This window comes from Phyllostomus hastatus, unplaced genomic scaffold (assembly GCF_019186645.2).
Source record: "Phyllostomus hastatus isolate PE091 unplaced genomic scaffold, TTU_PhHast_1.1 phas_scaffold_345, whole genome shotgun sequence".
In the NCBI taxonomy this organism is placed as follows: Eukaryota; Metazoa; Chordata; class Mammalia; order Chiroptera; family Phyllostomidae; genus Phyllostomus; species Phyllostomus hastatus.
Genome location: NW_025334024.1, coordinates 14000569 through 14021337, shown reverse-complemented (window position 1 = coordinate 14021337; position 20769 = coordinate 14000569). Strand labels below are relative to the sequence as shown.

The 20769-nt window shown below is 42.1% G+C and overlaps 1 pseudogene; it reads right to left on the bottom strand.

Annotated features, from left to right (window-relative positions):
- The window catches only part of LOC123806122, a 131805-nt pseudogene extending 111462 nt beyond the window's left edge, over positions 1–20343 (bottom strand).
- Between the last annotated feature and the right edge of the window lie 426 nt (positions 20344–20769).

Below are 20769 nucleotides of genomic sequence, written 5' to 3'. Positions count from 1 at the left end.
CTCTCATTTTTTCCTGGATTTCTCTTTACTTCTCTTACTCTAATCCAGACCAGTTAATCTTCAGTCTTGCTCTCAGCCAACCTCCTGAGAGTTTCCTGTGAGTTTGCTGTGTTGAAGTCTCTTTCCTGGATTCCGTCATCTCCTTTCTTGGTTTACTCTCTCTCCCATTTTAGGGGAGCACATCTGTAACTACTGACCCCTAACAAAGGACCAGGGGAGGTAAATTTTCAAAGTCTGTTCATAATCTGGAGTATCTTTATATTAATTATTCCTAATATTGGAATATTAGCTATATTCTAATGTTGAATTCAAGGTTAAAAATTACTTTCCATCGTAATTTGTAAGATCTTGCTCCATTTTCTCCTAGTATCAGATACAACTGTTAAAAAGTCTCAAAAAAAAAGAAAAGAAAAAACAGTAAATCTGATCTTTTATTCTTCTGTGAGTGACCTATTTTTCCATCTTATCTGGAAACTTTCAGGTTCTTCTCGTTATCCCAGATGTTCTGAAATTACACAGTGATATTCTTTGGTAAAGTATTAGTTTTCATTCATTGTTCTGGATACTCCATGCACATTTTCTGTCTTAGACTCATATCCTTTTAAGTTTTGGGAATTATTCTTATGTAATTCTTTAATGATTTCTTCTTTCCATTTTATCTCTTCTCTCTGGAATTTCTATCAGTTGGATTTTGGACCTTCTAAATCAGGGGACAGCAAAATTTTTGGAAAGGAACAGATAGTAAACATTTTAGGCTTGTGGGGCCATATATGGCCTCTGCTCCATATATATGTTCATATATATGAAACAAATTTAAAAGCATTCTTAGCTTAAGCGACATACAAAAACAGACCATGGGCTGGATTTTACTCATAGGCCATTAAATGCCAATTTCTAAACAGACATATGCTATGTCTCATATTCTCATATTTTCTATTACTTCTTATGATAAAATCCGTATTTTCTTTGTTATATTTTAATTCTTTCATCACATCTTTTGATTTCAGAAATTCTATTTTTTTAAGATTTTATTTATTTATTTTTAGAAAGAGGGAAAGGGAAGAAGAAAGAGAGGGAGTGAAACATCAATGTGTGGTTGCTTCTTGCATGACCATCCAACCGGGACTGGCCTGCAACCCAGGCAAGTGCCCCGACTGGAAATCGAACCAGCGACCTTTTGGTTCACAGGCCAGCACTCAATCCACTGAGCCACACCAGCCAGGGCCTATTTTTAAATTCTAAAAACTCTTTCTTAACCTCCAAATGTTTCCTTGTATAACATCTTTTTTGTTCTCTCTGAAGATATAAACTAGAGGCTGTTTCTTTTATTTTTCTCCCTTATATTACCTCTACTTCCCTCATGTTCTTCTTTCTGTTTATTTTTGTTGTTCCTTTCATTTGAGGATTTAAAAAAAAAATCTTTGCCTGTCACTTCTACTTAAATGAGAGATTCTAAACAGGGAGCTCTATTTCTCGGTGGTGGGAGCAGGATTTGCCAGCTATTTGCAAGCTACAATTTGTGGTTATTGGGTGGAGATTGCTAGTATGTGGAAGTCTAGACCCTAGGGCCATCTGGTTTATCTAGAGAACAACCTTCTTATCTCCTGCCTGGAGGATAGATGTGTTGCTGCTGGCCTGTGCATTGAGACTAGGAGATGGGGAAAGGTCAACTGTTGTGGTCACTGGTTTTATCTAGCACCCACGTCTAAATCCAAAGCCATCTCACCCTCCAAATGAACTTTAGGCTATGCTTCCTCTGTCTACTTAATGAGTCATCTCATTTAATCATCTACTTTCATCCAAAAATTGTTGACTTTCTTATCCGTTGAATCACCTCTTTCATTCTCTTTCTATTAGTGGATTTATATCTTTTTAAAAATCACTCTCTGATTATTTTAATAAGGTTTCAGATGTAAACAAAGAAAAACACATTTGGTTAATCTACCATATTTAATCAGAAACCTATATGTCTTATTTTAAGATCACCTTGGATGAATGGAATGTCACTTGCTGAGCTCTGGAAGACTAAGTATTCTTTAGAGTGAGTGATCTGAGTGAGGATATTCACTAGGCAAAAGTGGTTCATCATTGCCAGGCAAAATCTTTATCATAATCGAGTGGCACAATATAGAGTATTTTTTACTTACCACTCCAATTGTAATGAGCAGAAATAGCTGATTGTGATGTAACTATTCTAATTTATACCTGAATCTTCTTAAGTCCACATCTGTCACTTAGGTTGATAGTTATACGTACTTCTGATACTGCCCTTAATATTAGAGCAAGTGAATATTCTTCACTGAGATTGTTTTGTAGTGAAATTTACTTTCAATATTGTTCCCATTTTCATAATGCATATTTTGAGAAGATTGGATGGAGTCTTTAGATATCTCATAATACCCTCCATATAAAAATGTTTGTGCAAGTCAAAATACTTAACACTTCTACCTTTAAAGGGAAGGAAATTCTGACACATGCTACAGCATGTATGAATGTTGAGGATGCTGCGCTAAGTGAAGTAAGGCAATACCTAAAAGACAAACACTGTATGACTCCTCCTATATCAGGGTCTTAAAGTAGTCAAAATCCTAGAGGCAGGAAGGAGAATGGTGGTTTCTGGGGGCCGGAATGGGGAATGGGAATTACCGCTCAATGGGTGCAGAGTTTCATTCTTAAAAGATGAAAAGAGGTCTGGAGATGAATGGTGGTGATGGTGGCACATTAGTAATATATTCAACAGCACTGAACTGTACACTTAAAAATAGTGAAGTTGTTAAATTTTATGTTATATGTATTTTACTACCAAAAATGGAATTAGCACTGAGTTTTCTATCATATCATAATTAAATTCAGTCAGTAAACACTAACCAAGCACCTGTTCTGTACCACGCACTGTTGCAAGCACGTAAGTGTCAACAATGAATAAAAACACAATCTCTGCCCTCCTGGAGCTTGTATTCTCTTGGCAAAGATAGATAATTAACTAGTAACACACGAAATAAAGGAGGGTTAAGAGATGTGTGACAAGGGCGCCATGTTTTAGGGTCATCTCTGAATAGGTGGCTCTTGAGCAGAGACCAGAATGATTTTCATTTCTTAGTACATTGCCAACAAGAATTTATGACTGTGAGTTAACCAATCACACCCCCAAGTACTATACTTGGTAAAGGCTTTTAAATTTCAGTTACTTGTTGTTCTTATGGTTCATGTCACTATTTGAGTATTCATCTCTGCTTTTAGCCCACATGATTTCACTGTTTCTATTCACATTAACAAACAAACAAGCAAGCAAAAATATAACCAGAGTCGCTGAAATTAAGAACAATCTGACAGTAACGAGAGGGGAGGTAGGAGGAGATAATAGCGGGGAAGGGGGAAAGGGTTTTGAGAAACAACTACAAAGGACACATGGACAAAACCAAAGGGGAGTGGAATCAGGGGAGGGAGGTTGGGATGGCTGGGGTGGGCAGTGGTGGGGGGTAAATGCAGACAACTATACTTGAACAACAATAAAGTAATTTAAAAATATAATAATTATTATTTCCTGACACAGACTGAACTTTTCATCCAAGGAAATCAATGCAATGTGCTTACACTGATTATCTCTCAGCCTATGAGGAATAGCTCTCACCTATGATTATCTCTCACCTATGAGGAATAGCTATTACAAAGACCTAAAACACAGATGTCTCTGGTGAAACCACATGCAAAGTTAAGCCCTCTAGCGCCAAGCCTCGTTTGTTTGATAAGACCTGAGTCACCACACTGCTATGGGGATTGTGCCAGGCGACTTCTCTGAAAGCACCTAGCACACCTTAAGCGCATTGTAGATTCTTTTTCCTTCAGCATCCTTTTACTAGTAACTGGCCCCTAGGGTGATAAAACCACCCCTTGCCAGCATTCTCCACCCGGAGAAGGACTTATCTAGCAAAGGATCCACTTGGTAGACATTTTTTTCTTTCTTCTTTAACTGTTTCCAGCATATGGTAGTAGATATCATTAATTTGGGGCACTAAGAAGAGTTGACTACTGGATCATTTTAGGGACAATGGCCATGAAACTTACTTATTGTGTCCTTTGTCCTGTAAATTCCTGGATGGCATTGCTCCTGCTGTAGTGGAGAAGACTTCACCTCCCAGTACTCTTTGTTTTGCTTTGGGTAAACCAATGGGAGACTCAGTAGCCACGGGAGTAAAATTGCCCCTGGTTTTCTCACAGCTTGTCAGTCTTTGTTAAATCAAAGAAGGCTGAAAAATGAATTCTTTTTTTGTTCCTGTGCAAACATGGCAGCTGTTTAATTTCAATTAGCAAAGCTTAAAAAAGAATATTCTGGCAGGAGTAATTAAAGCAGGAGGGGTTCCTTGCTCACTGCCACTCCCCCTCCCAATAGAGGATCTGCAGTGGCCCCCAGCAGGTCTGTGAAGTTTGGGTTCTGGGGAATTCCGATGCCTGGGGCTTAGACATAGCGCTCTTTTCAAACAAGTGACAGAACAGGGAGCACAAGCCTCCAGGAAGGATTCATTTAACTTCTTAAAGTCTACAAATTAGCTATACAGATCAGACTTGCCTACACCCAACCACAAACTTGTTCACTTCAAGCCCTTGCTTTTTCCTCTCTGTAAATACTCTGCTTTCAAAGCTCCTCCTCTCCTGCTGGGGAAGGCCAACCCCTCTCTCCTCTATCAAACAAGTATTTATTCTAGTTGACACATTAGAATCTGTACCAAAAAGCAAAGCAACCCCCTACCTGCAACTTCTTAAGTTTCATTCCATCAGCCAGGGTCCCAGCAGGAAGCAGAATTCACCTCTAATGATACAGATGAAGAGAATTTAAGGAAGGGGCTACTGACAGAGGAGGGGACAGGATTAAGAAAACAGACAAGCTCTAGCTGGTGTGGCTCAGTGGATTGAGCGCTAGCCTGAGAACCAAAGGGTTGTCTATTTGAGTCCTGATTAGGGCACATGCCTAAGTTGCAGGCCAGGTCCCCAGTTGGGGGTGTGTGAGAGGCAACTGATCGATATTTCTCTTGCACATTAATGTTTCTCTTTTTTCCTCCCTTCTTCTCTCTCTGAAGATGGATAAATAAAATCTTTAATTAAAAACAAAAAAAGACAAGAAAAGGTGAGGTGCCCCAAGGGAGGGACATAGTGTGTGTAATCAGGGAAATTGGAGGGTGGCCCAGCAGAAACTGGAGTCTTGGAAGGATGTGACCTTCCCAGAGAGGTTGCAGCAGGGAAGAAATGCCCTCCTGCCTCCCAGTCTCCTGCATGTTCATCGAGGACAGTTCACTGTCGCTTCTTCAGTATGGGTCTTATTTCCCCAGCTTCTGTGTAGTCAACAAAGAGGGCCAATGTTACATCTGCTATGTGTTCTATGCCCCATGAGTCTTAACTGAGCACATGGGTGCTTAATAAATACCTTGTTAGATTACTTGGTTATAATTATTATAGTATAAAATAGAATTGAAAAAGATAACTATATATTGTCATGTCATATGTATAATATATAGTGGTATCTGGTTTCTTTTTTGGTATTATATACACATTTTTTAAGATGTAATTGGCATATGTATTATATGTCGGTTATACAGTGTATTAATTTGATACATTAAGTATGTTGTAATGTGATTAACACTATAGCATTCACTAACCCTTCTATCATGTCCCGTAATTATCATTTCTTTTTTGTGGTGGGAACACTTAATATTCAGTTTATTAGCAAATTTGAAGTATATAATATAGTATTGTTAATCTTCCTTCAATTATATAGAGTGATAACTCTGAAAATACGTGTGGGATGTCATTGTGAATCAATGATTAGGTCTCAGCTGGATATAGAGAGAGAACTTTCTGTTAACAAAAGTAAGGAAATAGCCCTGGCTGGTGTGGCTCAATGGATTGAGTGCTGGACTGCGAAGCAGAGGGTTGCTGGTTCGATTCCCAGTCAGGGCACATGCCTGGGTTGCAGACCAGTTTTTTGGTGTGGGGAGTGCAAGAGGCAACCACATATTGATGTTTCTCTCCTTCTCTTTCTCCCTCCCTTCCCCTCTGTCTAAAAATAAATAAAATCTTTTTTAAAAAAGTAAGGAAACAGCAGAGCCAGTGAGAAAAGACAGTTAATGGGTATGTAAGGCCAGGTACACTGTGCACAATGACTTTCTGGGCATATGTACTGAGAAGTATTTACATGGTCTTTTTTAAGAAGTTAAATGATGAGAGGGGAGAAGTGTGGCTTCCAGGGAGAAGACTCACCAGGCTGAGTGCCCTGCGGGCTATGTGGGATCTATTTAGGAGCAGAAATGTGCAGTAGAAAGGGGCAGCACTGGTGAAAGACAGAACTAGGGTTCTAGTAAATGGTCTGCAAGCTCAAAACAAGGTTTTGTCACTGTTTACCTTTAAGGCTTTGCAGAGTCTCAACTCCTCATTGTAAGCATTATTCTCTCTCTCTCTCTCTCTCTCTCTCTCTCTCTCTCTCTCTCTCTCTCTCTCTCTCTCCCCCCCTCCCTCTCTCTCTCCCGTGCTGGAGCCTTGATTAGATGGGAAGTGGTACAGTGACATGTCAGTATACAACAGCCCACTTTCCACTTTGTCCAGCTGACAAAACTACAAGTTCCTTTGCTCCTCACCCAACTGACACCAATGCTAGAAAGTGTATGTAAATAAATGCTGGCAAGAAGCAGATGCATTCTGCATCAATGATGAAAAGCCACAAATAACATAGGACAATTACTTTGATTATCTTTGTAAGCATATTGCTTACAAAGCATATATGCATCTTTATCCACAACACATTTTCTATCATTAGCTGGGTTTTCTTTTGCCCCACATCATTTCTGAGCTACCTGATTCTGCAAATGGTGGCATGCCAAAAATGCAAACTAACCTAAACTTATCCCTGAGCAAATATAGTTAGAATGGAAAATTGCATATTCAATTTAATAACTTGGGGGGGGGGTAAAAGAATGAATGTCCATGTGGATTAGTGAAAACGAGTCAAATAAAAAGGTTTCTCCCGTCATTTGAAGAAATCTTGTTGACTCTGCTACCCCTTCTGGTTACTGTGTGATTGTTCCCTTTCTTTTGGCTGCCAACCTTCCCAAATAAGTGTTATGTCTCCTGGCCCTTTTTTCACCACCATGCATTCCTTATTTAGCCCCCCAAAAATGACTTCATGACATTTATGATAGTTAATTTTATGTGTCAACTTGACTGGGCCACAGGGTGCCAGACATTGGGTCAAACATTCTAAACTAGTCTGGAGGGTGCTTCTGGATGAGATTAACATTTGAATGTATAGACTGAATAAAGCAGATTGCTCTCCCTGATGTGGGTGGGTCCCTCCTAATCAATGGAAGACCCGAATAGAACAAAGAGTCTCAGTAAGAGGGAACTCCCTGCCTGAGTGGGGATGTTGGTCTTTCCCAGCTTTCAGATTTATACTGAAACATCTGCTCTTCTTGGGTCTCCTACCACCTATTAGCCATTTCTCCTCAGTGTTCCCATCTCACATAAAATTCACTGTGTCTGTCTCTTTTCCCTCAAAATTGACTCTTTCCCCTCTTAATTCTCTCTGTGGCTGAAAACTTCTGAGTCTGCTTCCCCCACCCCAGGATCCAATTAATCACCAAGTCCTGTTGATTTTTCCATTCATTTCCAGACCGCTCATTCTTTTCATTCCCTCTGCTCAAACTCAACCCTAGCCCATCCCTGAGCCCCACAGTGACAGCCTTTTCATTGGCTTCTCTGCCTTCAGTCTCTTTTTCTTCACCCTACAAACCACTGCCAGATTGATTTTAGCAGAACATTATTTCATCACACCTGTCCTCTCTTCAATCACATCCAGTGACTCAAGCAAGGCAAAGCTCAGGCTGCTTTCCTGAGCCTCTAAGCCCCTCTGCCATCTGACCCACCATTCCAGGCTGGCCATTAAAACAAAAATAGAACTCCAGGTAATTGGAGCCATGTTGCCTAGAGCTGCCTTCCCGACACACCCAGTATTCCTTCCAACGCTGAAAAATATAAAAACATAAATGACTCATTTTCCAATTCAAAATCCCCTTCCTACAGGCATTTTTTTTTCAAATTTCGAGATTACATACATGTTGGGTGAAAACATGATTCACACGAAGTTCATTATTAAACTTTTAGGGAGCTAAACATTTCCTAGCCTGTTTTGCTGTTGTTTTTACTAGCTACAGTCATCATTACCACATTGAGTTAGCTGAGAGCAGTGCTTTGTGGAGGCAGTAGGTTCTTAAAACAAACTCTCTGGGTTTGAATCCCAGCTCCACAGGCTGTACGGACTCTAGCAAATCCTTTAATCTCTTGTGGCCTCAATGCCATAATCTATGAGATAGAAATAACAATAGTCACACCCATAGGACTATTGTCAGGTTTAATGGAAAGTGGTTAGACAAGTGTAAATGCTCATAATAAAAGCTCTCTGAGTTTTAGTCCTTGTCACATTGTTACTGATGGTGGGCTACCCATGCATTATTGGCATGACCCCATGGAGCTGCCCTCCTGGCATGCCATGGCCATGAGTAAGTGGTCATTCTCGAAATTTACAAATAGGTGCAGATCATAGAGGTCCCTTACCTGGAGGCGCCTCTGGTTCTGTTTGTCAGACACTCTATGAGGACTGTTCCATGCCTTATCTCATTTCAACCACCCATAAAATGAAACAGAAGCTCTAAGAGGCCAAGTAATTTGCCTAATTCTACACAGCTAGAATGTGAGCTCAGATCTAACTGGGTTTTGTGTGTGTGTGTGCCTCTGGTTTTGTCCTCTCTCTCCCATAACTTCCCAGTCACTCTCACTCAGTTCCTCAGACCCCCATCCGCCTTTTCCAATAGCAAGCACTTATCTAATCAGGGCATTCATTCATTTGTAGTTGATCTGAAATAAGGCAAAGAAAAGCAGTGAAATTTCTCTCCCGGCTCTGAGGTGGTTGTAAATCAGATCTTCCCACCTTTGTAAGCAATGACTCCAGAGCAGTGGAAAAGGAAGAGACATATTCTCAAAGCACCTGATGCTTCTAAAGCTCACCTACATATGTTATGTGTCATGGGGCATCAGGGGTGATGGGCAGGGGCTGCTGTGGCCCCTGCTTAATAGTCCTTATGCCAAGGCTCAGAGAAGATATGAGGCCAGAAACATCATTGGGCTTTAGTGTTAAATTGCAAGCCTGAGAGCAGATTTCCTGGTTGTGCAGATGTTGTCAGTGAAATCATCACCATGGCCTAAAAATGGATATTAACTCTGCACCTAGGAATTGTACTTACCTTTCTTACAGTTCAAGTGCATGATTCTCCCAACATTAGCAAGTGGAAAAGGTTTATAATTCCTCCACAGAGTGTCACTTGGGTAGACAGTTTCGTCTGCGGAGGCCTGTTTCCTATGTGCCTTCAGTCATTTTACTGTCATTGATGATTTAGTCAGAATAAGATCAATGAGGCTGAGATAACAAACCCTGAAATCTAGTGGCTTAATACAATAAAAGCTTTTTCCTGTTCATGCAAAAGCTGAACATTGGGGGTTCTTTGTGCAGGGTCCCAGGGGCCCTTAGTTTGGGCATTACTATCTCAGCCCGGGCCTTCCAGAGTGACCATGGCAGGGAAGGAGAGAACACAGAGGTGGTGCATTAACTTTTTAATGCCTTGGCCTGGAAGTAACACATGACACTTCCACATATACTTTGGTGTCTGGAGCTAGTCACATGGTCCTACCTAACTGCAGAGGGACAAAGCAACGGCACCTTCCTGGGAGACTAGGAAAGAGAGAAGAACCAGGAATGCAAGCACACTAGTAATCTGCACCATAATATTTACATAAGAAACTACCGGAAACATGAAAACAGAGTTTCCCAAACTTGTCCTGGTGAGAATACATTTTTTGTTAACTATCTTAACTGTAAAAGGAATACATCTACATGGTAAAAAATAAAATGCTGAGGAAAGAATCAGGTGAAAAGGGGAATTTTTCCCTTCTATCTTATTGTTGCCCTCTCCCTCCATGTCCTTCCCAGAAGTTCCTTGTATGTTCTTTCTGCTATTGTTTTTTAACTCAATAGTATGTCTTAGATGGCTTCTCATATCCAAACACACTGAGCTACCACCTTCATTTAATTGTCTGCATGGATTTAGTATAAATGGCTGCATCAGCCCCTATTAATTTAAGTTGTTGCCCACGTCTTACTATGGTAAAGAATGCTACCTTTGCATAGTTTAGTGGATCTAGTACATCCTAAGATAAATTTCTATGCATGCAATGCAGAATCAAAGGGCACAAGCATTTAAAATCTTGACATCTATGACAAACTGCCCTCTCAAAAGGCAATAGGTACAAAATTTTACTTATACCAAAAAAAAAAAAAAGGTGGACCTGCTGTTTAAATGTTGGTGATGGTAAGGACTGTTTGTGAATTTTATTAGGGATGACAATGATATTGTTAAGTTCATACCTGTTAGGGATGACTACTGACATACTTGTAGAAGAAATGATAGGATGACTTGGCCTTGCTTTAAAAAAATAAAATTAGTAGATAGAGGATGGATGAAGCAAGAATGACAAACTATTGATCATTGTTTATATTTGATATTTGCCATAATAAAAAGTTAATTCTCCAGGTTTATTCTAAAAGGAGATGTGTGAGAGGCTCATCACAGCACATTATCAACTTTTTGATTAAAGTCAGATGTGCCCTGGGTGAGAGTAAGTCTCATGTGATCAGGCAGCCAGGAGAAATTGGAGAGAGATAGGGATTTAGAATGAGGAAGAAAATAGAGTTGTAGGAGACAGAGGAGGAGAACACTTGAGAAGGAGCGAGCAGGCCAGTCCTCCCCGTTGTCCATCCCCTCCAGGTGAACCACACAGAAACTCCTGCTTTCAAGGGTAGAATTGCACCTGGGCTTATAAGACTGTGCACCGTGAGGGGAGGTGCATGGTGGTGGATAAGAAGAGAGGAGCAGGGTGGGCAGGGAGAAGAAGAGAAGAAACTGAGTGTGCAGCCCCACCCTTGGTCAGGCCATTAGTGTCAGTAAATTCTACATTCACAAGTTGTGACCATAGATATGGTTTGCGTCTGCATGTAAATCTATGCACCCATCAGGAAAAGAAATTGTTTATGTGAGAGAATTCAGAAAGAAAACACCATATTTTTTAAGTAAGAAAATAAGCACTTGCAGAATGAACCCAGTGTGGTTGGTAATTATATCCTCTGGCAAGTTCATTGCTGAAATGACTAAACACAAAGACTGTCTTCAGTTAGGATCTGAAATACTGATCTCTAAGAATTCTCTGAAAGACATCACTCAAAGGGCCCTGCATGTACATCCTCAGAACTTCATGAAAGAAGGCCGCTCTGCAGCCAGGTACCCGCATATATGCACTGAGTGTACATACCGTACTCTGCGTTTGTATCATTGAACTCAGGCCTGTCCTTGTATCATACCCTTTATGTGTTATAGCAAGAGCCAGAAAAATGGCCAAAACTAGGACATGTTGGGGTTAATCTACCAACAACATTCCAGGACACCCACAGGGGTTTGTTTTATTTTTGAAATCCCACCACAATTGTACACATACTTGTGGTTACTATAAGAGATGCTACAGAAGGGGGGGACATGTCTTGATAAGAAACATATCCTTTTTAAAAGGAGTCATCCATTCAGCACCAATCCACTCAACATGATGCCAAATAATTATTTCAGTGACCTTCTGTCTCCATACTACCACAGCCCTGCACTTCAGCATGGGCGGAACAGGAAACATCATTTGTTTCTAAAATTTAAAATTTAAAAGCTAGTTCCCTGTCTGTAAAGTCTCCCCATGAAGCTTTCACTTCTTTGCTCTGCTCCTCATCTTTAAGGTCATGGTCTTGGGCCAGAAAGACAAATTCCCAACCCATAAACATCAGCAATGACATCTAGAATGTTCTGGCCTGAAGTGACAGAACAAATGCTTAATACAGAAGGGTCCACATGCTAGTCAGAATAGAATGTGATGCTGCATTCTCCAGTATGGCAGCCACTGGCCATTGTGGCTCTTTAAATTAATTAAAATTAAACAAAATTTTAAAATTCAATTTTTCAATGGCACTAGCTAGATATTTTTATTGATTTTGAGGGAGGGAGGGAGGGAGTGAAATATTGATTTGTGTTGTTTCACTTATTTATGCATTGGTTGATGTTTATATGTGCCCTGACCCGGGATCAAACCCACAACCCTGGCACATCTGAACAATGCCCTAACCAACTGAGCTACCCAGCCAAGGCCTGCACTAGCCATATTTTAAGTGCTCAATAGTCACCTGTGTGAGGAACTGCCACACTGGACAGTACATACAGATCTAGAACATTTCCATTATCACAGAAATTTCCATTGGACAGCACTATTGCTCTGATGCCACCATTCAAACAGGCAGGAAGTCTTTGCAAGACCCCAAAACCCATGTGAAGGCAAATGATGGAAAATCATAGATCAGGCGCTAGTTAGGGAACCTAGTCCTCTCCTCTGCTCTTCCATCCCTGTCATGAATATTATGTGCTTGTGAGTCAAGGCACTTCCGAGTGTTGGGATGCTCAGGATCTACCAAAATGATTCAGACTCTGCTCCTGCTCTTAAAAGACTGACAATTTGGTTCAAAACATAAGAAATGTAATAAGGAACCATAATATGAGTAGAAAGTAATCATTTCATAAGAGAAGTGTGTGAGTGCTCATGAGTTCAGAGAAGCAAAAAATCTTCTGGCTTGGGAAAAGGAGTTGCTCTCAAAGGAGGAAGAATGTGGAGGTGGAGCAAAGACTATACCAAGCCAGAGGAAGGGCCTGAGCAGAGTCGCAGACAGACAGGTTCTGTGCTGGCTGAACAGTGGTCCTCCTCTCTCCCACTCTCCAGCCCAAGGCTCTGCACGGAACCCCTGCTGGCTGGCTGATTACCTCAGTGCACCCTGCTAAGTTTAGGGATGAATGCCTAGCCCAATCGCTGTCTGCTTTGATTAAGGGTCAGTCGTAGAAAGGGAATTCTCTCAAACAAATTAAAGCAGGGACTTAAATGACTTGCAAAATTACCAGCAAGCTAAAATCACAGACACTAGGTGGAGCATTCAGGAGTGACTCTGAACACCGAGGGAACTGCTGCCTGGTTTGTGAGGAGGAAGCCACCACGTCAGGATGTGGCCGCCAGTGGAAATCCTGGCGCAGCCATGAGGGTGCTGCCAGAGAAACAGTGGCTCCAGAAAACATGGGCTTCACCCTACTGTCACCTTTCGTGTTACACACAGGTACACGTAACTAGCAGAATTTTAATCACATCCAGACCCCTAGGTGCAAAAGCACCTAGTAAATAAAAGAGAGTAAATAAAAGAGAGGGGAATAATGGTTACTAGCTTTCCAGGCTGCAAAGTATAGGAAGGAACATTGGAAGAAGTGGGAATCCATTCCTCCTCCAACTCACCAGACCCTCATACCCCCTAGTGATGGGAGACTACATGGCGGTTGTACTCCAGAGTGATTAGAGCTACTTTCCAAGGTCAGAACCTGAGACCTTAGGAAAGATGCTAAAGGCAAAAAGCAGAAGACAACACTCATATAATCACATTAACAAGAAAGTAAAATCTGAAAAATATTTTAACATGCTTGTGTGTCCTTTATAAAGAGTTCTGGAAGTGTGCAACTTCTTTGCTCAGATGCAGCCACTGTGATTCTTAGCTTTTTGCAAAGAACTGCAGGCATCATTGGGGTGTACAGCATCCCACACACTGATGAAGAGTGAGGGAGGCTATTTTTAGGGTGAATTTCCAAGTCTGAAAGATGCCAGGAGGAAGTTGGCACCCAGCTCCAGGTTTTATTTGTCATGTCTGTCCCTGCTGAGGAAAGCAAACAGCAGGTAACTGTAGAACACACCTGTCTATTGCAGCTGTTTGATGTTAGCAGGCTTTGATTGTCAACCGAGCAATTTGCTTAGGGTTTGGAAACAAAGGAAGAAGATTGTCAAGAGCTGGAGGAGCAGGTGACATGCAGCATGCCTATGTGCTCACAGCAGTCAGGAGGAGAATGCATGAGCAAGAGATTGGCACCAGAGGTAGTGCACTTTGGGGAAGTGACAGCCTCCTACAGGGAAGTAATCGGATCGCTACAATAAAGTGCCAACTCCCTATGCCAATAAAGCCTTGATGTCACTAAAGACCATGGAGCTAGTAAACAATGTGTTAGGGTGGGATCTAGGGGATGAAAAAATCATGGTTAGAGAAGAACATCACTAAGGACTCTAGAAGGATGCTGGCCAGAATGGTTTATAGTTTATAGTTTATGATTTATTACTAAGGAATGTCTGAACCTACCTGTCCTTCAAGATGCAGCTCAAATCCCATATCAACTCATTCACTCACTCATTCATTCAAGGGTATCTACTCAGCCTACTCTACCTTCTGGACACAAGATGTACAACACACTATGCTAGTCAGGGTGCCCCAAGGGATGTAAGTGAAAGATACAATCTTCTCTAAAGCAACTTCTGTCTAGTAGAAGATAGTAAGTGAAATAAAGTGATATGAAAATTCTGGGATGGGAGACTTAACTTCAGTTTGGTGAAGGAACTGAGGAGAAGGATCTGGAAGTCCTCCCAGGAGGAAGTAACCTCATGAACACCTTGGGTGTCCCTCTGAACAACCAGGGTACCTGCTACTCGGCCAGCATCTACCTTGTAGAGTTAATGGTCTTTCAGTATATCTAGTCTCCTAACCTAAATAATGAGTTTTGAAAATGTTTTTTAATGAATTGAGATAATTTATATAAAGATAGGTGTCCAGCCATATATTTGGTAATTAATAAATATTAGTCTTTTCTGGGATTGAATTGAGCTCAGAGGAAAGGAAAGGAAATGCTGTGGTTGAATATAAGGTTGAAAAGCAGTACAAACTTTTGACCAGCTGAAATGTTGAAGGACTGGTGTTGGCAGCTTTGCTTGAATTCTTTATTAGCATTTGTGTTAGAGCCAGTCCCTTCTGTATTCAGAAAAGTGTTCGCTATCATGTTGGGGAGAATTACTCTGAAAATTGCTGTTTGTTTTTAACTATGATTATAGAGGAGACATGCATGAATCTAACTGAATTAAAAGCCAGATGTGAAGTGGGAAGTGTTAAAGATCTCTCTATCTGTTGGGAATGAGAAGTAGCTATAGTAAAAATGTGGACACAGTTCCTATAACTTTTACACCTTTCAAACTCCAATTTAAATTTAAATCCAAAATACATTGTTCTAAGGGTAATTGTCCAGCACAAAAATATGAACTCAAATTAGCTTCTCATCACCTTCTCAAGGGAAGCCTGAGAACTGAAGCCACAGAGTCAAATGTCAGCTTTTCCATCAGACAACTCTAGGTCAGTGTTGAAGCAGTGCTGGAAAAAGAGCTGGAAAAGCAATAACGTATTCACTAATTAGGATTCTGTGACAATCTGGGGAGCTCTGTGAATCTGTCCCCCAGGTGAAACAATAGGTGGAAAAGGAGTAAGTGGGCAGTTGTCCAAACAGAGGGTCATAACACAGCTAACGTACCCAGAGACCCCACAAATGATAGTCTCTATGAATGTCCCAGCAGCACGCAGAACTGGGCTCACAGGCTACTAGCCTTTTCCCCAGGCAGCCTGCTATCCCCCAAGGCCTGGTAGAGAATACCCAACTAAGATGTGAGCTGTTTCCTTCAAGTAGTGTTTCATCACTGAGTGGATGATGTTGCCTTGCCTCCCCAGTACAGAGGAGGTGGGGAGGAGAGCATTGGATACCATGGTGAGGTCTGAATGTGCACCCAGCCTTCCTAGGTACTCCACTGAGGCTAAACCCTGTGCTCCAGCAAACAAGAGTGTGTGGCTCGGGAAAGTCCCACACACTGCTAAAGTGAAGACACACCTCACGCTACATACTTTAGAATGCCCACTTACCTTTGTCCATTCAATAAATCTCATTTGAGCAATGCTTGCCAAATATAGAAACATTTGTATCATAGGAAACTCTGAAACGTCTTAATCCTTAAAAAGTGTATGTTGTGAGGGTTTTCTCCCTCGGTGAGGCAAATGAATTGGCTTAAATAAAGGAAAATGTTGCTGTGGTCAGGCCTGACTGCAGAGGAAAGCAGACACTCTGGGAACGCATGGCCTGAGCTCGAGTGCTGACTCTGCCACTTTCTAGTGTGTGACCTTGGATGAGCTTCTTAGTCACTCTGTGCCTCAATTTCCTCATATGTAAGATGAGGTTATGCCTCCTTCACAGGGTAATAGTGAGGATTAAATGAGTTAAAATGAATAAAGTGTTTAGAATGGTGCCTGGCACTTAGTAAGCAGCAAATAAGAGTTAACTGTAACTGCTACTACTTCTGTTGTTGTTTTTGTCGTCTTTGTCATTATCTGTTCCTATAGGCAATTGAGTTTGCAGCCCCCTGGCGTAAACAACTATTCTCAGCTGGAGACATTTCTGCCTACCAGGAGATGTTTGGCAATGTCTGGAGACACTTAGTTGTCATGCCTGGGGAGGGAGGTGCTAGTAGCTTCTAGAGGGAAGAATTAAGGAATGCAGCTGAACATCTTACAATGCACATGACAGCCGCCACAACAAAGAATGATCTGGCCCAAAATGTCAACTGTGCCTAGGTTGAGAAACCTGTACCTACATGCACTGCACGTGCACATGCACCCTGAGGTCTTGCCTCTGAGGGTAAGGAAGAGAGTAGGGATGGAGAGAGGTATGGGAAGGGGTGGGGATGTCTGTTTCTTTTATTACTCAGTAGCTGTAGCTGAAAATGCAGCAAAGGTTTTTATTTTGGAGGAGTCAACATAACTACATCGAAACCTCAGATGCCACCATCACTTTGAGTCCCACTGCTTCTTAAGCAGATTTGTAGAGCAGGCTTCTTGCCAAGGAGAACTACAACTGTCTTCTCATTTGCCCCCAGGGTTCACACCTCCCAAAACAGAAGATTAGATTAGGTTGGGTTGCCTCCATTTAATCTGTAAAACTCCAGTGAGCAGAACACACACCAAACTTGTTCAGAGGCAACTGGCCCCTTCATGCTCAACTAGCTCCCATCCATTCACCAGAGGCTGGCTGGTTCTTTCCAAACACAGGACTACAGCAAATTTGCAGGAAGGAGTATCTTCGGGCCTCTTCCTGCAGAAAGGGCAGGCCCTCGGGCCTTCCGCCTGTCCCATTACCGCAGGTGGGGGAGAGAGCACTGTGCCTGTTGTCCGATGATCTAAACCTTTTCCTGGCTCTGTGGAATTTTGTCCTAGCCCCAACTTTTCTAGGTCTTAATTTTCTCACTTGTAAAAGGTACCCCACTTCCACCATAGGGTTGCTGTGCAGTTCACATAAGGTAATAGTTATGGAAGTACTTTGAAAGACTATAAGAACTGTAATAATGTTATTCCTTGACTATAGATTAACGAACATAATAAAATAGCTATTGCAGATATTAGCATAATAGCACAGATTGCCCTTCCCTTTAGTGAAACCCATCCGGGACAAAGTGCTCAGGCTTTTTTCTGACATTCTCTCACCATCTTTCTTCGGTGGGAAGCCATGAAGCTCCGTGATCCCCAGCCACAAACCTCTGTATGGGTCACTCTGCCTAAAAGGACATTGCTCAGATACAGATTGAACATCCTCCTAGAAATGGCCAAGGTTCTAATTGCCCGAACAGCTCTAGAGGGTCAGCAAGTATAGTCATGCACTGTGTAATGATGTTTTGGTCAAGAAAGGTCTGCCTATATGACAGTGGTTCCACAAGATTGTAATGGAGCTGAAAAATTCCTATCACCTAGAGTCACTGTAGCTGTTGTGATGTCCTAAAACAACACATTACTCGCCTGTCTGTGGTGATGCTGGTGTAAACAAACCTACTGCACTACCAGTCATATAAAAGCATAGCACATATGCGTACAATTACAGTAGTAGGTTTTACCATGTAGCTTTGTGTAAGAGCACTCTGTGATGTCCGCACAACAATGAAATTCCCTAATGACACATTTCTCAGAACACATCCCTGTAGTGAAGCAGCACATGACTGTATTTGAAACTACTTAGTTTGGAAATGATGCTCCAGTACAAATCAAACCAACTTTGATTAGAAAACATGTTCAATTTTGCGAATAGCTGGACAATTTGCCAATTACAAGGACGGCGCTTCCTCTTCCTAGCCAGGGGGAGCTTGGGCTGGTTTAAAGCCCTCAACAGAGGCTGGAGGGCTGGCTCCGCCTGAGGATATCACGCTTCCCTGCCCTGCAGAAGGGCAGGTGAGGGGCAAGGCTGTTTGGCAAAGGCTTTCCAGCAGCTATGTTGCAGCAGGGCAGGTATAGAGCCTTATGTGCTGCCAATATCTTGGCATGTGGTTTTCTCTCTCCATATCCAAATGTCACACTATTGATACAAAATTCATTGCAATGCTTCTCTTCATTTCTTCTCTGTCTGCTTTTCTCCCACAAGTCCCATGAATATTTCCATTGTCACCAAGCTGTGAATCAGCAATGACCACCAGCAGCCTAGCCTAATTTCATGCTGCCATTCCCTTTCTTCTCTCCTCATTTCCAGCACATTATTAGAAGAGTGGCTTAGTACTAGCTGGAGAAGTGATTTGTGACTACGTTTTCCCCCTTATTAGATGATCCTGCCCACTAAAGGAAGCCGCTGCAAAAACTACCTTTTTTTTTACCTTTTTCTCAAAAGACCTTTTCAATAATTTCCCTGTTTTTAAGTTTCCTTCTGCTTGACCTTCAACGTGGACTCTCTGAGGGCTGCACTCCGCCTTGTGTTCATTGGTTATTAGAGCAGGTTTCACATCTTTTTAAAAGTGACATTCATAAAGGGGAGGTCAGCAGAGGGCTAGGGCCACACAAAAACTGTCAGCCAGGAAGGACACTGCCTCCCGCCTAGGAACACAGGCAGACTGTGGACAACACCTCAACCAATGGGGAGAGGTGACCTTGGTTTGGAAACAAAGGGCTAGGCCCGGAAGCATGCCTCTTAGTTCCTGCAGCAGCACAGCAACTCACCCTGGGAAGAGCAAGAGTGCAGAAAACAAAGGCTCTTTTGGCATCTCTGATACCATCTTTGGAAGTGAATAAGACAAATAACTTTAAAGGGGCAGGGGAGATCGATGGTGCTGCTAACTTGAGACTGTCCATATGAGAGACTCTGATTTATCAGCCTTCATAAGAGCAGATAAGCTCTCAAAATGAGTGTTCTGTGATCGGTGGCTGTACCTCCTGCTAATCTGTGTTGCTCTCCTGGCTGGGGAAGTGTGTGTGGAGCGGGAGATGACTGTGACAGGGACTGAAAATACATACTTTGATTCCATTATTCACTGATCCATGGGTTTGCTTTCTTATGAAGGGCTGTTAATTGTAGTATTCCAAGGTACAACCCAGAGCCAGTGGGAATTATATTTCAGAACAGGTTTGGGGTGGGAGGGAGCTACTGCTGAGAGTGGAACCCTGTCACTTCCTATACCAGTATTATTATTAAAGCTGCATTCCTTGTATTAGTGGAATGGAGTCAGAAACCAGGCAGCCATTCGGAAAGGAGGAGGGGCGTTCTCCCCAGGGCAGGGGGACATGCAGAATCTAGCAGGGAGAGGGAAGATATTATTTAAAATAAGAATAAGAAAATAGAGCTGTAAAGTGGGCGAGTAACCCGGCTGAATATTGGTGCTGAACAGTGTCTGAGTACTGGCTGAGGCTGCCTGAGTAAGATTAAAATCTGCAGGGAAATTTTGTTCCTTAGCACTGGCAGAAATTAGGAATAAATTCAATTGCATTCTGCACAATAGCTGGAAGCTATTGAGGTTAAGTGGCCTCGCTCTCTGATGTGTTAGTATTACTGAGCACTCTCTGCCCATGTGACTTGGTGCAATCTGCTCTTGGAACACGTCGCCATGGCAACTGATGATTTCTATTACAGTACATTCAAGTTCACATTCTAGGCCTGTCATACGCTTGGAAATTTCCAGTTAAAATATTTATTTATGAAAAAGGCACACACACAAAAAGCCACCCCAGATGCTTTTAGGGATAGAAAACAAAAAGATACCCCAATGCAGGATGATTTATCTGTGTATCACCATGTATCTGCATATATACCTCAGATGAGAAGAGATGATTGCATTTTCACTTAGCTGTTGCCACCAAACCAAAAAAAAAGATCCTATGAGGTAGCCAACTGTTTGGGGGAGGGGGCAGGTGGGAATCTTACCTGCTGTGGTTTGTGTGCAGGTGTAATGTCTGTCTGAGTGCAAAGTGACAGAAGTAGCCTGAAAAACCTGCAGATCAGAGTTGCTACTTGGCTCTCCCAGGCACATGGTTCCAATTTCAGCTTCCCACTAAAATTCTGCAACGCTTTTTTGTAGTCAAACCTTAAATGAGAAAGAGCTGCACTCACCCCTCAGCCATGAGGAGGTGGTGGGGGATTGCTCACTGGGTGGGTCAGTATTCTGGAGTCACCAGAAATTCTTAAGCTGACCTCAGGAGAGAAGGAGGGCAAACTGGGACGTTACTGGGCAGGCTGCTCTCTCCAGTAGAATCCATAACTGAGCTCCATAACAGCAGTCTCTGTGGCTTTCTGGGTACACCTTCTAGGCACAGTCCATGGAGCTCCAGGGGCTCCGAATCCTCTCAGCAAGACTACTGTTTACGCTGGTAAATGCCCACTCACTTATCCCCAGAGAAATACAGTCAAGGGTTAAACTCAACCTTTGCTGAGAAAGAAAGCATTGTTTTTCGGCCAT